We start from the raw sequence: 19,940 nt of genomic DNA, 5'->3' as shown, positions 1-19,940 counted from the left end.
CTTTCGTCCGTCGATTGAGATGGCGAGCGAGGACGACTTTACAGAAAATTCGCGAGTATTTCACTGACGAAGTATGGAAGAGCCTCACGGAATACATGAAGACGCGGTACGCGAACATAAAAGAGAACAACGAGCTGATGGTGAAGCTGGGTGAGTGAACTCTTTTTACTGCCTTCCTTCGGAGCTGTTTGTTTCAAAATAGGTCTTGCTTCAGCAATTTTCCGTGAATAATACACCTCATGGCTACCAGAATGACGCAATTTTCAAACACAACAGCTGTGCATATTAGAAAATTGCATGATGCCCCTCGATTTGAAAATTTGAATGAATTTTGTGGCCAGGATTAACGGCTCACAGTCGTGCACACAAACAAGCTTCACTGACTGCTAGCATATATAAGAGGAGATAGAAACAAAAAAGAATTGCCGGAAGCAGATATGACCCTTACCTGTATTTTTGCAGACCTGAAACCACCGCTTCCCGAATTTATGAAACCAAAACCGGCCCCAGCTATACCGGCTAAACCTCCAAAAAAGTCCAATTCCCGTAAGTATATAAAGAGCTGTCGCAGTGTTAAGTGCTACGATAATTCTTTTTTATTATTTTTACTGCCACTTTCTTGCTTCATATGCTGAAGGAAAGATGCACGTCGTATCTGAGAGCGATATATCGGAGAGGTCCGCGACACTGTATACGCTTAGAATGAGTTTTGTTCGATCTTTAAAATAGATGTTGCAAAATATGTTCAACCAATATTTTGTTGGTATTGAGGAAGCAGCTTTTCAGATTGGACGGTCGCATAAGTTGTTAGTGTGAGCTGCTTCTTTCCATATGCATATCATAATAAATAGAGCGTGTTACGCAGTCAAACGCGCGCCGTAGAATATGCTTTTCTCAGCTAAACTAGGTGAGTTGTTCGAGCTCAAATTCCGCACAGAAAGGGCAGCAGGTCGGCAGAATTGTTGTATGCTGCATTTGTTTTGGGGTACTTACCTGAATCGATAAAAAAAAAAAAGTCGGATATTCGCATCGTCTGCGGCGACAACCATAAAAACTGGCCGTTATCTCAGGGACTGCACTGGTGGCGCCATCTCGTTTGCCGGCTGTGTAGATTCGGCAAAGAATAGGGGTAGGGTGCTTTTGCGGGAGGTTTGAAGACGCTTTTTCAACTGCTTTAGCTGGCACCACGGAGACTAAAACCTTTAGCAGTGGAAACGGCTGTTTGCGGCGACCAGAAAAGGTCACAAGCCCGCGGAGCCACTATCATGCTGGCGGCGCCTGGCAGCCTGGAAAGAAATTACCGCCGTTTCGGTCGAGACCTACTGAACTAGAGACCTGCACATTTGGCACTGCTCCAGCGCGCACGTTCCAGTTTAAGGCTTTTGCCGCTAGGAAACGTCAGCTACGGGCGGCCTGGCGCTACAATTAACCTTTTAAGCAAGAAGGCGTCAGTTATTTTACTTCAAGGATGTAATAGTTTTGTCATTTGTCTACGTTGTGAGTATTCATCATTCATCTATTGCATAGCAAAGGTGCCAGAAAGTCTCACGCCTGGAATGCGAGCAAACAAAATATTCACCGCTAGAATTTAAAGAAATGTCATATTTGCATTGTTCATTGCTAGCTTTAAAAATAATGAGACGGGACAAATGCACAGGGAGGCAGTGAGAGGAGAGAAATCACTTGTCGAAAGCAGGCGATGATGAATATCATGACAAACGAACAGGTCAATTGAGCGCCCTAAACGGCCAAAAAGTTAACGAAAGTTGGCGCACGCAGTCCCATAGGACGCCGCCAAATGTGCAGGTCTCTAGTTCCGTAGGTCTTGGTTTCGGTTGCCAAGGCAACCGGTCGAGCGTGTCGCCTCCGTTCAGCCGCGCGCGCCTGACTTCTATTGAGGGCACTCTCGCGCGCTTCTTTACCGCTGGTAGGCCGAGAGCAACTGGTGCTGCGCTTCAAACATCTGAGGACAGACACCGACAAGAACTGTTGCTGTTTGACTTAAGGGCGCAGAAATACAACGTCACGGCGTGCCCGCTGAACCAAACAGCCGTGCCGTCTGCTTGTCGTCTGCTTTGAGCGCGCGCCGCTGGAGAGAGCGCCGGAGCCGTCTGCCCGGGCGCTGCATTTTTTTTTTCGCCGCGGCTTCTACGACGCTCCGCATGGCGCCGCCACTGCATACGGCCCATGGAAGATGATGAAACGGCCCCGTCGGCGCATACAAGTGTGACCTCCGGTCCGTTCGATACGCCTACACTACTTGGAACTGGTTCTCGCGGTGCTGCACTTCGCCATTCGTTCCAGCGGTGCAAAATGGCGCCGCTGCACGACGCCATTCGTTTCAAAAAAAGTGCAGGTCTAGATTAGGAAAGTGGAGCTGCAGCCGCCATGGAAGCAGACGACGGCTTGCTGGACGATGGCTTGCGCTTTGCGATAAACGACGGATATACTCAAATTATTCCACAGTGCCTCACACGGGCTTGCCGACTCTCATGGAAAGTGAGTGGCCACCCGAGAAGGCGGCGACGGAGGTGGGGACGGCGGCCCTCGCTGGCACCTCGCATCTCTCGACTATCGTGCTCCCGACGGACCCGTAACTGGCGTCTTTTCTTTCTACTAATAAACTTATATTAGTTCTCGAAGCCGGTTATGTTAACTAAAAAGTAAACACGTGCATGCAGCGCATGATGCACGTTGTTGCAACAACCACTTAGCATGCAAGTCGGCACGCGCGCAGCTCAGTCGTGTTCAGTAAAAGAACACACGTGCGTTTCGCTTAGCTGCCGCGAGGTTCCATCGAGGCTGATTCATGGTAACACTTCGCTGCGATGTGCTGTTTGAAAATTCTTCACGCGGTTCGGGATGTTGGCGGCCGTTGATTTGGTGCGCCACGCTGCTAGCTGCAATTTGGTGGCGACGCCAAGGCTAGCAGACGACCAGGCCTGCACTCGACTATTCGTTTTGGAAGTAGGCAGCACTTGAACTGCTGGAACTGGCGCTGCACGCTCGCAGCACCGTCACGGAACTTTACAGAACTGCAGCAGGGAGTGCAGGCGGATCGAACGGACCTCTGATCTTCCTCCGTGGCTGGCAGCGCTCGGGCATCTAGCAGACGACGGAGAGGTGGTTACAGTAGCGGGAAGCGCGCGCGTCCGTTTTTATGTCGACTTGAAGGACCGCGGTTGTTCATAAGATGTTTTGCGCGATGCAGGCGCTTGTTTCGACTAGACCACGGTGCATATAGTCTGTGCCGCCTGCAATGGCACCTTTTGCGATAGTTCTCGCTGTTTATCTATTTGTTTTGCTTACGTGTGTGTGATCGCAATTCGATCGTCTCACCACCTCGCAAGCACCAATGCTCGCTTCATAGTAAGATCGCATAGTTCTAATTCACAAAATATTTCGGCAGTTAATTTCGTGCGCCTGCCTGATATTGCGATGGTGTTCGCGGCCTTTCATGAGGGCGGCCGCAGATTGCAGCTCCAAGTACGCGCTCTGACGCGCGCATATATGCATAATAATAATAATAATAATAATTGGTTTTTTTGGGGGGGAAAGGAAATGGCGCAGTATATGTCTCATATATCGTTGGACATTTGAACCGCGCCGCAAGGGAAGGGATAAAGGAGGGAGTGAAAGAAGAAAGGAAGAATGAGGTCCCGTAGTGGAGGACTCCGGAATAATTTCGACCACCTGGGGACCTTTAACGTGCACTGACATCGCACAGCACACGGGCGCCTTAGCGTTTTGCCTCCATAAAAACGCAGCCGCCGCGGTCGGGTTCGAGCCCGGGAACTCCGGATCAGTAGCCGAGCGCCCTAGCCGCTGAGCCACCGCGGCGGGTCATATATGCATGTGCTGAACGTGTTTGGCGAGGTGTTAGTTGAGCGCGATAAGAGCGTGGTCTTCATTATGATCTGTGCAGTGGAAAGGCGGATATAGTTTGAGAAACGCTTGACTGATTGGAACATGTCCTCTATTGAAAGCCCTCACGAGCACATTGCTCGAGTCATACAGGCATATCCGATTGAGGAGAGTGCTCTATTCTGCCATCGCCGACTGTCGTACAGCTTGATGCTGGGACCTTCTGCCACAAATATGTTTGTGGCAGAAGGTCCCAGCTGGGAAATTCTTTTTATCTCTTTAATGAGCCATCCGTGAGGAGATGCATGTGTAGGGTACTTCTCAGATATTTTAAGTGCACTTAAAATATCTGAGAAGTACCCTACACATGCATCTCCTCACGGATGGCTCATTAAAGAGATAAAAAGAATTTCCCAGCGCGGATAATCACGCATGCATGCACACGGCGGTACGTGAGGCGCCGACACGCAAGGCCGGACTATTATTGCAGCGCCTTTCATTCAAGTGCCAGTCCTCTGCGGTAATGCTGTAGCACTACACATACGACACGCAGCTAAATTTGTACAGTACACCCGCCTGTTCTAGATGAAGGTTCAATCAGCTGATCGCTTTTGTCGCTCAATTATGCGTGCATTCCTTGCCGGCAGCAAAAGCCGGCGGCCGACAGACTGCAGCTGAGCGGAACCTATACCGATTATTTTCTGATTACAGCCCTCATGAATTCTCGAACGTAGAGATCGCAACGACGGCAGCGCAGAGTCAATCACCACGCGGGGCCGATCGTCTGCGGTCATATATACCAGTCATACTTACTGCGTGGTAAACAAACACCGATACATATTTGAACAGCGCAATAAAACAACGGGACACAACGAAGAAAGGACACCACAAGCGCTGACTCGCAACTAGAATTTTAATTCACGTCCAAGCATCTTAAATACTAAGAACGCCAAACACAAACAAGAGGGAAAAACCAAAAGAAAAACGATACAAAGCTGCTAATCATTCTAGTTGCTAAAATTCTAGTTGCGAGTCAGCGCTTGTGGTGTCCTTTCTTCGTTGTGTCCCGTTGTTTTATTGCGCTGTTCAAATATGAATCAATACCAACTCGCCCAGTTCGCAGCTTTAATGAAACACCGATAATCCGAGAGTACTGCGTGTCGTCTGATGAACAACGCACGGGCAGTATTTGCCTCCGACGTGGTGTCAACTGAAGACGTTAGACTGCGATTGCTCATTGCATGCTTTTGAGGATTTCTCGAAGCTCACACAGCAAGCACGCTGTGCACCGAAGGCCACGCTAGCGTTGTCGTCGCCAATGTGTACGGGTGCGAGCACGATCAGCTGTTGGTTCTGCAGTCTGCGGCAGCCCTCAATAACTTCGGGTCGCTGTTTTAGACCTCAAGCAGCCTATTAATTTCTGTCGTACGCGCGCCTAGCAACGAAACACAGCAGAACGCGAATCCATGCAGAGCATCTGCCCCTCCGTGATCCGTGTTTGGCTTGCCGCCGTGATTGCCGCTGGCTGGTTCCGGTGGCCGCCAGCCCATGTGATGATGATGCGCTTTCCTGTCAGGGCCGAACTTGCTGGCAGCCACGGGCTGCCAGGACGCTGTAAATCGAAGAGACCCAGTAATGATCACAAAGAAAAAAACATAGTTTGCCGAAAACTCCGCCAAATATAACCCCTTTCGCTAAAAAGCGTCTCCCACCCGACTTCTTTGCCAAATATCCACGACCGACAAATGAGATGGCGCTACCGGTGCAATCGCTGAGAAACGGCTAGTTTCGTTTCTTCGTTGCCGCAGGCGATGCGAATATCCGACTTTTTTATTGATCGATTCAGGCAATTACCCCAACCACATGCAGCATAAAACAATTCTATTGCCATTTCTGGGCGCGATTTGAGCTCGAACAACTCACCAGCTTATCTGAGGGAAGCTGTATACGGCACGCGTTTAATTGTGCAACAAGTCTGCATCATGTTGCAAAGCTACCTGTGTATTGGAGGCGCCGTAGTGGAGGGATCTGTATTGATTTAGACCACTTAACTAGCTATAGGTTATTTAACGTGCGGTGATATATGGCACAGAACATGTGTCTTGCACTTTGCCTCCATGAAAATGAAGGTGCGCTTTGGTCGGGATTCGATCCCGCGTCCTTAATTGGGGCTTAGCAGCCGGGTGCCATCCACTGAGGGCCCCCAGCGGGTAAAATATAGAACACAAGAAGCGCGCATCGCTGCGATAGGTATCGAACCCACGGCTTGCCCCTATACATGTCGCGTATGGTAGCCTCACCTCACCTACAATAATAATGGTAGTTTTAAAATACTTCGGGCCTTCTTAACCACATTCAAATAAAATGCGATTGCACTGGAAAGTTGGCCCACCCCGAATTATTCCGAAGGATCCCCAAATTTTGAAAGTAAGCCCTCCCCATAAAATGAATTAAAGTGGATTAATGCGGATTAACGGGTTATATTAATTCTGATAGGTGGATTGGTGGGGTTTGAGAGCGGATTGATGTGGGAGGATGTGTCGCTAGGATAATTCAGTGGAAAGTACTAGAAAATTGCCCAGATTTTCACACTTGGTGGTGCTGATGACGTAATGGCCCCCTCGACCAATCAGGGAATTACTCTACGGAGAAACCCGATGGTTTTTGCATGAGGACGACCTAATTTGGCATTAACAAATGGCACACACCGGCGTGCGCGCACACACACACACGCACGCGCGCACCCACCACACATACGCAATTACAAATACACGGCCACTGGGCAGGGTAAACCATGCCTTCGTTCATTGGCCTCTTGAATGAATGAGCTCCTTTGTGTGGATGGACTACTCTTCCAAGGAAATTTTTGCAGAGAAAAATGCGCGCACTATTTTGCAAAAGTTGCGTGGAAATGCAGGCGATACGGTTCCTTTTCCGTCAGTTGAAGTTGCTGCACTAGTAAACCAATTCGGAGATTCTCGGTATGACTACACGCCCGGCACGTAGTACCTGTTTTAACTACGCCATGCCTAAATTAGTGACGGAATTTATAATCAAAGGAGCCCTGAAACGCATTTAAGAGAGTACATGATCGCGCTCAATCACTACATTCCTTCGTCATGAACACCTCTGCCAAATAATGCACTTCTACATACAGCAGAGAACCCACAAACCCGCGCGAAAGCTGGCGAGTCCTTTCCGGCGTCCTTTTTGTGCTCGCGCCCTTCTCCGTCACACGCGCCTGCGTAATTCTGTTCAGAGACAGCAGTTGGTCAGATTCTTTCAGGCGTCACGCAACTACCATGGCCGCGGCCAGTCAGCAGCGTCGCCCCGATGGGTCAGGAAGCTCCACCCCCTGGGGAATCCGCCTTTTTCATTTTCCTGTGCTGCCACCTCGCGTACAACGCTGGAAGCTCACTGGTAGGGTACTGCGCGCCCAACCCGGCCGGACTGAGTGCCGCTGCGGAGCACGTTTTGTTGGAATCTGTCAACGATGGCGTGTCCTGGGCAGCACCTGGTACCTGGAGGATTTCTAGGGTTGACTGATGGCTTGGTGCAAAGTCCGAGGCAGGCTGTACTGCCCACCGAAAAGCAAGTTCTTCAGTATCTCCGATCATCCGGCATGCGATGCGAACACCAGCTAGCAAGGGCCGCCGCTTCAGAGATGAAGGCTACATTCGGAACATAATGTTCAATGAAATATCCCCTATCAGTGAGGTTGGCGTTTTCTGCTGTATATGCCTGCCATTCATGAAAGGTGGATACTACATCGTGCACGCCGTAGTACAGAAAAAGACTGGGGACAACAGTTTTCACAAGCAATCGTTGTGCTCAAGCGCTGCCGAATAGCTACACGAACTATAAAAGCACAAGCGTACTCGCAACATGGCAGCTCAGCTAGAATTTCACTTTATTTTCTCACAGCACACCGCTGCATAGGTTAAACAAGCATGTGCGTCCATAAAGACGAGCGCGAGGGGCGCACATTGAGTCATTACGGCGATACCACGCAGAGCTCTTCATCATGGATATGATGCAAACACACGCACCTTCTTCACCTTCTGCCTCTTAATACATGGCACATACCCAAAACGGGGGATTGGCCAGGGTGTAGTGGCATAAACAAGGAAATTTCCATAGGAAATTATGACAAAATTTTAGCACCATGCGTGAATGCTCTCGTAGGTTCTTTTTCGTTGCCCGCTCCATCGCGCGTTGAAAGCGGCTCACAGCACTTGCCCATTTGGCCTTCTTGTTTGAGAAAGCAAAAAGCGCCGGAACGAAGTCTGGGTGCCGCGGTGACATTCGATGCCTTCCTGCCCATTAATAAAACACTTCGTGATAGACTGCACACGCATTTAACCGCAGTACCTCGTCCGTACCTGTCACAAAGTGATTCCCGCACAGTCTTGACGTGCTTGACGGTTCCCAAGGGCGGCACGATCGTCGAGCCGGCGAACTGCTTTTATCCACGCTTCGCGTCGAAGGCTGTCCCGGGAAGCGCTCGGAAAGCGAAAAAATCCAAGTTTACTTCCCTTTACATATTGGGCATTGCTGCCGTATGCAACACATTTCGTAGGTATCGCCAAATGCGTCGCGCTGAACGCCTGACGGCCGCAGCAAAGCACCCCGCGTAGAATGCCGGTTTGTTTACACTTCCACGACCGGTCTCGAGTGGAGCGAGCGACCCTTCCAATATGTTTCGCGACACCGCCGCCAGGGGATGGGCGCATGCGCAGTCACGTCGTGAAAACGGCGGATACCTTCGCGAGGAGCGCCGACCTTTGAGCGTGCAAAAAGTGACGAGAGGAGAAGGAAATGCACGAAGAGGCTGACATTTAAATTTTGTCCACAGATATCTCAGCTTATAGAAAAGACATTTTAAAAAATTCTTGCTTTAGAACATTCGTCAAGCGGCATCTTTTAACATCACAGGAATACCGCGCCTTTTTGAGAGGCCCTTTCAGAGCCCCTTGAACACCCTTGGAAACGTTCCTCCGATTCCCGCCGGTGCTTACTGTATCACCACCGTTACGGTGCGCCCATTAATCTTTCAGGTTAGAGTACTCAAATATTACCACAAAACTTCAGCACTAAACGAAACCGCATTAATGACCTCTTAAGGACAGGCAACTTGCAGTTACACTGCAGCATATCTCAGAAAAAGTTTACAACTGTTCTTCACCTGTGTGGTAAAATTTTTAACTTCTCCATAATGGAGCGTTCTTTTATCGTGCAACGTGGTGGGTAAAAATTTACAATCAACCTTATACTGTGAGTTCTTGTATCTCTGGCGAGAGGAATATATATATGCATTTTTTATTCAATTCCCCTGAACACCTGAGCGGGCATAACATAAAAAGGGTGCTTTTATTTATTTATTTATTTATCTATACATGTACCTACATTCGCCCGCAGGGACATTATATGGGGTGTACCACAGTATCCTTCACTACATTAGCTCCGAGGAAACAAATATACAAACAGGTAAAACAATAATAGAGGATAATGCAAGCACTCCGATAGGACATAGCAAGAGCATGCGACAAAATATCAGCGTAAATGAACACTGGGAATTGACTGGAAATACATGGCAATGTCGCCGCGCACACTAAGAATTAGGTAAGTGTAAAACACGGTAACTGAGAGAACGAATGTTCTCCCCACCATGTCGACATACAGACTACGGTAATAAGTGTTAAACCAGACAAGCCTTTAGCGCAACAGAAAATTCTCAATCGGATGTAGCCACAGCTATGTCGCGGAAAAGATTATTTCATGAAGTGATTGTGCGTGGAAAAAATAAATGTGCAAAAGCTGAGGTACGCGCTGATATTTCTTTAATCATATCCGGGTGATCTCGACGCTGGTAAATGTAAGTAGGTGGTAAAAGATCGGCATCTTTGTTCAATACGGTGCGACATTGAAATCAGTCCCGTAAAAACACGAGTCGAAAAAATTGCCGACATGAGGATAGAAGAGGCCATCCTAAGCTACTTTTGATGTCAGTGATACTGCTTCGCTGCGAATATTTGTGGGACACAAACCGGGCGGCTCGGTTGTGAATTTTTTTTCCAATCTGTTGTTAAGAACATGCGTGTATGGGTCCCTTATGACCCAAGCATATTCCACGATTGGGCGGACATTTGTTACGTAGAGCAGCTTTTTCACATCTTGTGGAGCATATTTAAAGTTTAGTTTGATAAAATATATAGAGCGGGCAGCCTTCAGAGTTAAAATGTCTACATGGTGGTTCCATGCCAAGTCGGAGCCAACTGTTACTCCTAGGTATTTTGCCTCGCTTACTTGAGAGATCATTTCATCGTTTAAAAAGTATTGTGTATTGATCGGTCTATGCTTTCGGGTAAAACGAACATATGCTTGTATTTAGACACATTTAGATCCATAAGCCAGGAGCGACATCAGGATGAAATACTGTTCAGGTCATTTTAAAGGTAGATCCTGTCGGAATCATGTTTTATTTTTCGGTAGAAGAGGTAATCTTCAGCGTAGATTCTTATTTCGGAGGTTATACCATAGCCAATGTCATTTACGTAGATCACAAACAGTAGTGGGTCGAGCACTGAGCCCTGGGGCACACCTGAAAGCACGGAAACGTTTGTCGATTGGGAGCCGTTATTCAAGACCTTTTGACCGCGTATTGTCAAATAATTTTGTATCCAGAAAAGTATGTTGTGCGGCAAGCCGAGAAAGGATAACTTGTGCTAAAGAAGAATGTGGGAGACGGCATCGAACGCCTTTTGGAAATCAAGTAATAAGCAATCCGTCTGTATGCCCAGATCACAGGAAGCTAAATGTCATGCGAAAATTCGATTAACAGCGTAACACAAGAAAGGCCAGAACGAAACCTATGCTGGTAGACAACAAGAAAGTTATTTTTATTAAGGTGTTTGATTAAATTTGAGTAGATAACGTGTTCCAAAGTCTTGCAGCAAACACTAGTTGAAGATATCGGCCTATAGTTTACCACTTGGTTCCGAAGTCCACCCTTGTGAACAGGCACAACGCTACCCATCTTCCAGTCTGCTGGTAAATCACAAATAGTAAGAGACAGGTTAAAGATTATGGCTAGATATTCGGATAGAATTGTTGCGCATGATTTGAGAACGAAGTTCGAAATACCGCCAGGGCCTGAAGCTGAATTAGATGGTGTATTTCATGCAATTTTTCAAGCATTCTGCAAAGGCACACGCTTTGTCGAAATTATTATTTTTTTATTTCTTTGCTGAATCAGCTTCGGCGTTATAAAAATAACTACAGCCAACGTCACCACTTCGCGCACTTTTTCGTGCGCTCCCAGACGCCCTTAGAGAGTGTGGGGGTGGCGGCCTCGGTCACAGAGGAGATGCCCTCAACTCAGCCGGAAACCAGCTACCAAGTGACAAGGGGGTTGGTCGTTTGGTGCCCAGCTTTCGCCGGTCGCAAGCCAGAGAATGGGTCGGAGCCAAAGGTTCACAAAACAAAAAAGTTTACACAGCTAAGAGACGATACAGAGGCATTTACAATCACTCGTACGAGCACATACAAAGAGATTCACAAATACAATGCTACTCATGCAAAGTCACAACACAGAGAGAGATACAATTCAACAAAATCTTTGCACCCAAAGTGCACTAACACACAGAGAGACAATTAAACAAAGCACTATTTCTTCACCGGGCACTGCGACAGTCCGACGACCTGAGGAGCACGACGAAGCCGATCCGCAGACTGGCGCACGTTGCCTCACTGGTCCGTCCTTGGCTGGTCGAGTGGTGTTCTCCCGGGAGTCGAGCGCTTCTCGAAAGCTTAAACGGCGGCTTGCGCTCACAGACAGCGGTTGCAGCCCCTCATTTATAGGCGCGGTCCGCGTCGGTTTGTTCTTCGCGCCAGGGCAGGCGCGCACATACACGCAGCTTCAACAGCACCAACTCCTTCTCCTTCTTGCGCCGGGCGCGCGACCCCATTGGTCGAGCGCGGAAACCACCTTCTAGAACAATCTAGGTCATTCGCGGCACGCTGAGTCATCGGCGCCGGAGCGAAGTGGGGGGGAGGGTATCAATTGGTGCGCACAAAGTTACCCCCTTCCGTCGACAACAAGCAAAAACTTCTCCAACATTCGAGAAGAATCGACGCTGCGCGTGTCTATGTTTACTTTGTCGCCCCGCCGGCGAGCTGAGTGAAAAGCACCGCGCGCTCCGGGGTCCTTCTTCGGTGTTTTTTTTTGTTTTACTTTACCGCGCGCGGGCGCGATTGCTTAGGCGCAGCGCCTGTTTGTTTCGAACATGCGCCGAATTTTGTGACACCCACCAATAGTCAGCTTGTCATGCCGTAACTTAAATACTGAGTCTTGTTGCCGACCGAATTCGGGTAGTTTCTAGCGAGCAGTACGAACAGAGTGTGAAATATCCTCGCGAATTAAATACACGGTGCATTTCGATTTGCTACAGGCTGCCAATACTTCTTCCCGCTCCTTAAATCTTGCAAAACATGTGACTATTGGCTGGTTAGGAGGGCTGACATCGATAATTCAGTCTGTGATCCTGCCACAGACATATCTGGACCATAATTGATTTCTACATCACCCGACAAAATCAACAACAAATGTGACACAGCATCATGCATTACTGCTGTCAAGTACTGCTTAATAAAAAAAAGAAAAAGGTTCTTTGATGTCAAGTGGGCACGACACCATCGCAAGGAAGGGTTTCAGATCTTAGTGCATAAATTATTTAAATAACAAACCTGAAGCAGAACAGATGAGTGCATGGCGCGCGGAACGGTGTCTTGCCCCAATGACGGTGGCTGCGGTGGCCGTTTAAATACACGAGGTGATGTCCCGGGTTGCCAGACATGAGGGCAGATTTTGTCTAATCTTGGAGGGAGGGCTGATTCACCGTGTTCGTTCGTGAATACATGTTTCAAATAGTCGGCGGATCGTCAAGGTAAGGGCTTGCACCGTGAATTTCGAAAACAGTTGACGATCCGTGGACGAAGATACCCGACCGGAAAGGCCAGGTAGCCAGAATATCCTGAACCAGAAGAACGGGTGAGTGCATGGCGCGCGAAACGGTGTCTGCCCCCTTCAATAAATACCTGTTCAACAATAAATATTGACCACGCAGAACGTACACAATAACGTGCACAACATTTATTCCTGAAAAACAAGAAGCGTATATATATATATATATATATATATATATATATATATATATATCCTTGTTTTTGTGATACCTTATATATCCACTCGACTGATTCGTTTCAGGAACGCCGACCCGAAACCACAGCAAGCAAAGCAAGGACACGCCAGTACGTACGGGTCCGCTCTCTGCAATCTGTAGTGGGCCAACGCTGGCGGTCAAGCCGGTGTCGCCTTATCCCTCACCCTCGGTTCTTTCTTTGTCTTTGGAAGCTGCAGATGAGTTTGGCTTTGAATACTGTAATGGCGTGCAGTATATCATCTTAAGCATTTTAAGCGACGATAAAATATGCGCTAAACCTCGCAGTACATTGTCGCTAATTACATTACAAAACAATTCACTGCCGCCTTTTTCTTCTTGTAATAACAAGAATATGTTTTTTTCGATAATAATGGCAACTTTGAATTGCACTCAAGTCTTCTTCATGAAGACTACACAGACTACGCAGTATAGACCGCCTAACAGCATATTGAGAGCCCGAGCACTGCACGTGCCCTGTCCAGTTTGGAGTTAACTTCTCTTCCAAAATTTAAATTATTGATTGCTGAACAATTCGCCAGTTTTATATTCATTTCTACAACCACAGAGTAGGACTGATCAGATTGTACCATTATTTTGTTTTTGTCTCTGACAGTAGACAGACCCTTTAAGATGCAATAAGAACGTCTGAGACCTTAGGACCCGTGCGGGCGAAGCAATGTGCAGTGAATGTATGAATATGCTGTAGCAAGGTGCAGTACGGTGATATACTGTGTGTATGATGTACTGTAACTGTAACAGTACAGTACGGGTGCTGCGCTGCACTGTATAAATATTGCACTACACTCCGGAAAGGTGATACTGTAGTGGGTTCCTCGAAGATTGCTTAGCCTGCAAGAAAACTCAACTTTACTGGTTGTTAACGTAAAGTTGTAAATGAATGTGCAACTAAGCCCAGATAGCACTCTGAATGGCCATCAACCACACTTTCTGGCGATATCTGAGCTCTACTATATACACTCGTGGACTAATCTAGATGGTATATTATTCCTACAATTTCGACCAAGTATTCGTTTCCTTTTTAAGCGTCATCGCTGTCTTCCGTTTCAGTTATTGGACCATGGAATGGGTATAGCGATTTATTTGTGAACCTTATTATTATCATGCACGGCTGACAAAGAGCTCAATACAGATAAAGAAGCCCGCTGCTTGGAGCCGCCAGCTGTGGGCTCCTCCCGTCAAGCAACATCGTGCCGAAAGAGAAAACAGCGGACCTTCGGAAGATGATTACCGTGTTGAAACACGTAAGTGATCAATTTCTTCGCCCCTGCAATGTGGGATGGAGGGAAAAATCATCTGAACATTGCATCTGTTTATTTGCTATAATCGCCAGTGTTTCGGCGACTACTTTCTAAACTTTCGAAAAACAATATGTTCGAAATAGAAAATCTTTCAAGGAAAATAGTCTCAGCCACGGCAGATGTCAGTTCACGAGGAAATCCTACAGATTAGCTAGTTAAAAAAATTAAGATTTAATAACTGGCTTTTCATTAGCTCGCTCTGAAGGTTAGTGGATTTCACAAGGTTACTTTGCCTACCTCTGCCTCCCTCTGAATCGCGCTATCATCTTTTAGCTTTCTTTATCGTTCCCTGGTTGGGGTTAAACGCCTTTGGTTTACACAGTGTGGAGATTAAAAGCCTCTTCATGTTCTGTGGGGAATGATTGATGCCGCAATCTGATATATGCAGCTTCCCTAAACGTGTAAACAAATGAAATATGTTCCTGGAATGACAATGCTTTACGCACACAAAAGAAGCGGTATCCATCTCCGCCTTTCGTAACACCGAACATACTCCACCTTATTTGACGCAGTCACCGGTGCAGTTGGAACTGACGGCAGGCGCTACCCAAAGCGTGCCGCCGTCAAGGAAGTCAGCTACGCGGAGGACGGTGAAGACAGCGGCCAGGGGTCTTCCGGCCAGCCCTCCTGTGAGTGTGCGGGTTCGTGGACCCATCTACATGAAGTGCTGGGGCGGCAGCTCTAAACCAACCGGAGAACACACATTGCATCGCTATTTATAGACCAAAGGCGAGCAGAATAGACCCGGTCGGAGCTCTTTGACTGTTACGAAAAAGAGGGCGACACAGTAAGACTATTTCAGGTGAAAATAGAGACTAGGCAGGCTTTCGTCATGGGTACTAATGCTGGAAATGTACTTTGCCAGCTGAATTCCCAGCAGGAATGACACTTTGAGGCTGCTGAAGAGAGTCTCCTGCTTGGAAATTTTCCAGCTGGGAGCAAGAACTGTTTCAGGTGGACGCGATGCCTGGCTCTATAATCCAGCTGGAAACAAGCATAATTCATGCAGGAATTTGAAGGTTTTCAGTTGGAAAGGCATTTGTTGCAGTTCAATAATCCAGCTGCAAATTGTGTTTTCTTTAATTGTGAGTTTTACGAGCTAATTTATTCGGCGAAAATTAACTGCGGACGCAATCACACAGTTTTCAGCCAAGCTCTCACCGATTCTCGCTGAAAAAGAGTCAGTCTGGAGACATATAGGTCAATAAAGCGAATATAAGCGAGATCTCGATACTCCGGCCAGGAATCAGTAGAGATTTGAGCGACGTTATGGGCTTAAGTTTTGAAACATCTCTTAATTACTAATGATTATATGTGGTTCGATGTTTTACTGTGCTGGGAACTGCTGTTTGGTTTTTGCTGTCTTTAATAGAATGTAGTAAATGACACTTAATTGGTCTGCAGCATGTTTGTTTTTCAGCGCAGAATAGTAGCATTCCGTTATAGCAGCTCGATGCGCGCGATTATATGCGACAAGCTATGCTTGCAACTATCCTTGGGTGAAATGCAGCCTCGCCCGAGACGTCTTCCAGCGGGTCCCGCTACCCGAGACGCCAGCGAAATGAGGTCAACAACTTGGAATGCGAGGAAAACTCGGACGAGGAATACCTGTGTGAGTTGTCTGCGAAAGCCGGTGTACTGGCTTCCAACACGAGGATGGGAAATGCACACTTCATTGTAAATGGGTCTTTTAGTATAGCTGCTAATGGATGAACTTATGAAATGCAGAGCGGCTTGTCTACAGCGTCGAGAGCTCTGAGCACAAATATTCTTGGCTATTTACATCCTTCACTTTCTGGAGCGGCCAGTCGGGCAACTTCTTATACAGTTAACGTGTGACGCACAAAAGGAGTGCTGTGATGAATTCACTTTTATCGTGGCCTGGATGAGTCTTGAACACCGAGACAGGCATATTTCAGGCGCAGTTCGATTCCACTCCTGTCAGCGAGCATTGCGTATAAAATGTGGTATCCTCTCGCATCTTTTTCGGAAACCATGGTCTTGGTAATCTGCTTCCAGTCTGCGATGACTGCGGCATCGACCATCCCGGCGACTGCCCCGAACACGGACCACTGACCCATATCAAGGACGCGGAGGTGAGTGCCAAGCACGCGAACTTTGGATGACGATTCTGAAAAGCTGCCTTCAGACCGCGTTCGCAACTGCCTGTTTTCGGCCGGCACATGGTGGCCCGGTGAAAAATACGACAGCGAACTTGCCGAGCGGAGATAGTGCTGCGTAGTGCCAGTGCGTGCCTTCGTTTTATTGCAGTTCTCAACTGTGGTAATTCCCTCTCCCTCCTTTTACAGAATATTTCATTATATTCCCGACTGCGTGGTTCCGGTTCCCGCCTTGATCAAGACCGTTCACTGCGCCTTTCCATTTGACCCCGCCCACATATCAGGCCTTCTTTTCATTATTTCATAACACTGCATAGACTGCTTGATTCATGCAAACATAAACGAGAGTTTTATAGTCTGAAACTTCAGCTCCGGAGAATATTGGAAGTGTGGTTTGTGTGTTTCCAGTGCTGTAGAAAAGGGGAGCCAATGGCATTGCAGGCAGCCTGAAACGGCCACGCCGTTCGCAGGTGGATGCCGGTGACCAGCTGCGCGCCAACAAGACGCTCCCCGAGGGCCTGTCCATCCGTCGCTCTACCATCAAAGGGGCCCAGTACGGCGTGTTCACTCTCAAACCACTGCCCAAGAGGGTCTACTTTGGTCCTTACGAGGGCGTCAAAGTGGATGACAACGAAGAGGGCAACGGCTACACCTGGCAGGTGCGTCGGGCACAGGACCCCTTTGGAACCATTGAGGCAGTGGTTAGAGAACCTGTTTTCCCGGTCATTTACGACAGCAGTTAAATAGTTACCAACAAGAAATATTTCCACTCAGTGGCGCACTGCCATAAAGTATGATGCAAAGGAACTTTTTGATGTGTAGTCTAATTCGACCTACATTCCAGGATAGACACCCATCACCTGATATACCATCGAAATGCTCAATTCGAAGCTCTCTCGGCATTCTCTTTCATTTATTTATATAGTGATCATTTATTTATTGAATACGGCGGACATGCAGTATTTTCAAGCAGCGGAGGGAAATACGTACAGGGTAAAAAGCAAAGCAAATACGATAGTACCGAACAATATAGATATAGCACAAAAACTGCAGTGTAAATGTACATTTGAAAATGTGGTTACAGTACAGCTACAAAGCCGGTAGTGAAAATATCAGGATTGATTAGAAAGCAGCGGAGAGCTGTCCGGTAGAGCATTCCATTCAGAAACTGTTCTTTGGAAAAAAAAAAGAAAACTTGTATGTATTTGTGCGTGCAAAAATATGTTTCAGGCAAATGGTATGCTTATGACGCGAGGCTCGTACAGAATCATTAGCGATGTAATTTTCGCGTTGAACACCATGTCGAGAAAAGTATAATGAATGAAGGAAGTTGAGGCGGCCTTTCTTTTATGTTCAAGTGGTCTTAAGGCCACAAGTTTCAACATGGCGGAAGGAGAGTTTAGGCGCCTGTAACGGTTGAAAATAATGTGAGGCGCAAGACCTATTTAAATTGTTTCTAGTTTTTGAGTGCCATCTGTAGTGTAGGGGTCCCATACCATGAGGCATACTCGAGACTTGGCATTACAATGGATTTATATGCTTTCAGTCTTAGGGCGCTAGGACAACCGCCCATCCGAAACTTGAGAAATCCTAACCTTTAGCGGGCGGAGGAACATATATTATCATTGTGTTTCGTCCATTTGAGCCGTCTTCATTGTGACACCTAGATACTTATATTCTTTTACCTCTCTGATTGCGTTGTTATTTATGCTGTATGTAAAATGCTTTGTCAAAGTTAATAACCATTTCCTCTTCCTTACACCATTTCGCTAATAATTGTACATTTGTATTTAAGGTAGGCTGGTCGGACACAGATTGCATAGAATTAAATATAATTAGTCATCCGCAAACAGCTTCACGGACGCACAGGGTTCGAGAGCTTCTGTTTATATAGATATTGAACAGCACTGGACCCATAACCTATCCCTCAGGCACACCTGAGTAAACCTCTAAGAATCCAGAGGTGGCTCCATCGATGTCGAGTGTTTTGATCAATATTGTCACGAAGTGACGACTGCAGTCCGGAGAGCAGAAAGGGTGCGAAAATGGTGTCTAAATAAAGCTCTTTATTCGGGCTGACTTGCGCCCACATGAATTCCATCACTCGGCGGCGGCGTAGCAACAAGCGTGCTCTGTGGTTGCCGAGCAGAATGCCCGCCGCGGCCGGCCGTGCATGTTTCCTCCAACTTGTCAAGCAGCCCAAGAACGTATGTGTATGTTGTCTTGAGATCTGACGCAATCTCTTTATTAGCCCACAGCTCCTTAAGTATTGTAAGTGGAGCTCTAACGGTTCTCCCATACATCTCGAAGGGCGAGAAACCAATACTCATTTGCGGTACTTCGCGGTAAGCGAAAAAAAAAAGCGCTGGTAGCTATCTTTCCAAATCAGTAGGTCTCTCCTGGCACATTTTCCTGATCATATTTTAGAGGTTGCCTTGAACCACTCTACAAGCCCATTACTCATAAGATGGTAAGGCGTTGTCAGTAACTGCCTTACTGACAAATAGCGGCTAACCTAAATAGTGGCCACTTAACTTTGTCACGGATCCCCGGAGAACGCTCTGACCGAAAGAATGGATTAGGCGACAGATGTGCCCACACAGAGGCACATTTAATACACCCTACGTGACACGAGAACTAGCACACAAAACTAACAAAATTAACACAAAACACAGAGGCTACCAATACACACGACCCGGGAACACTACTACCAGAGTTTACTACTACGTTCTACTACTAGCGTTCGTGCTCACGGTTCGGTGCTGATGCTGCGTTGCATGGGTCCAGTAGTCGGCGTCGAGGTTGCGTGCGAAGTGCTCAGGTTAGCGTTGCTGGCAGCGTTGGCGGCGTCGTAAGAGCTCCCGGTTCAATTGCCCGTGGACGTGGTGCTGGTTATGTTGGCGTTGGGGACACCACCGGGATGGGTGGCAACAACGCTGGAGGTACCACTGGCCGTAGCAGGTGGTAGAGTTATCCGTTGACTCCTCGGAACGGGCTCAGGAACGGCAGGAAGTCCACGGTGCGAAGCCATAAAACTCGAGCTACCGGAGCAATAGCCGGCGTTGCTCTCTTCCCGCCGAAGCGTTCCTAACCCGCCGGAGCCTCGGCTTCTCTGTTCTTCCCGTGCCTCGCTCTCCCTCGCGCTTTTATAACCTTGGCGTTGGTCCACGTCATCCTTGTCATCTTTTTTATCTCCACCAATCATCTCTTCCCACCTCATCGAATACTTATTCTTCATCTTTTTTATTCTTCGGTTAATACACGTCATCCTTATCGCCATCGTCGTCGTCTTCTTGAAACCTCTTTCGTTCATAGTTCTATTTCAAATTCAATATATGTGACAGCTGCGCAGCGAATGCTCCATTCTTTACCTAGTAATCGGCTCCTGTGTCGACTAGAGTGGTAACTTTCCGGCC

General features: G+C 47.5%; 1 pseudogene across 1 annotated transcript in view; it reads left to right on the top strand.

Moving 5' to 3' along the window:
• Positions 1 to 95: 95 nt before the first annotated feature.
• The window catches only part of LOC144102548 (histone-lysine N-methyltransferase PRDM9-like), a 30,522-nt pseudogene continuing 10,677 nt past the window's right edge, over positions 96 to 19,940 (top strand). The window contains exons 1-6 of the transcript XR_013308218.1: positions 96 to 150; positions 463 to 546; positions 14,917 to 15,033; positions 15,915 to 16,016; positions 16,424 to 16,500; positions 16,995 to 17,183. The product of XR_013308218.1 is annotated as a histone-lysine N-methyltransferase PRDM9-like (transcript). The remainder of the gene's footprint in view (positions 151 to 462; positions 547 to 14,916; positions 15,034 to 15,914; positions 16,017 to 16,423; positions 16,501 to 16,994; positions 17,184 to 19,940) is intronic.

Source organism: Amblyomma americanum, chromosome 8 (assembly GCF_052857255.1).
Source record: "Amblyomma americanum isolate KBUSLIRL-KWMA chromosome 8, ASM5285725v1, whole genome shotgun sequence".
In the NCBI taxonomy this organism is placed as follows: domain Eukaryota; kingdom Metazoa; phylum Arthropoda; class Arachnida; order Ixodida; family Ixodidae; genus Amblyomma; species Amblyomma americanum.
This window is presented reverse-complemented; position numbering and strand designations above follow the sequence as displayed.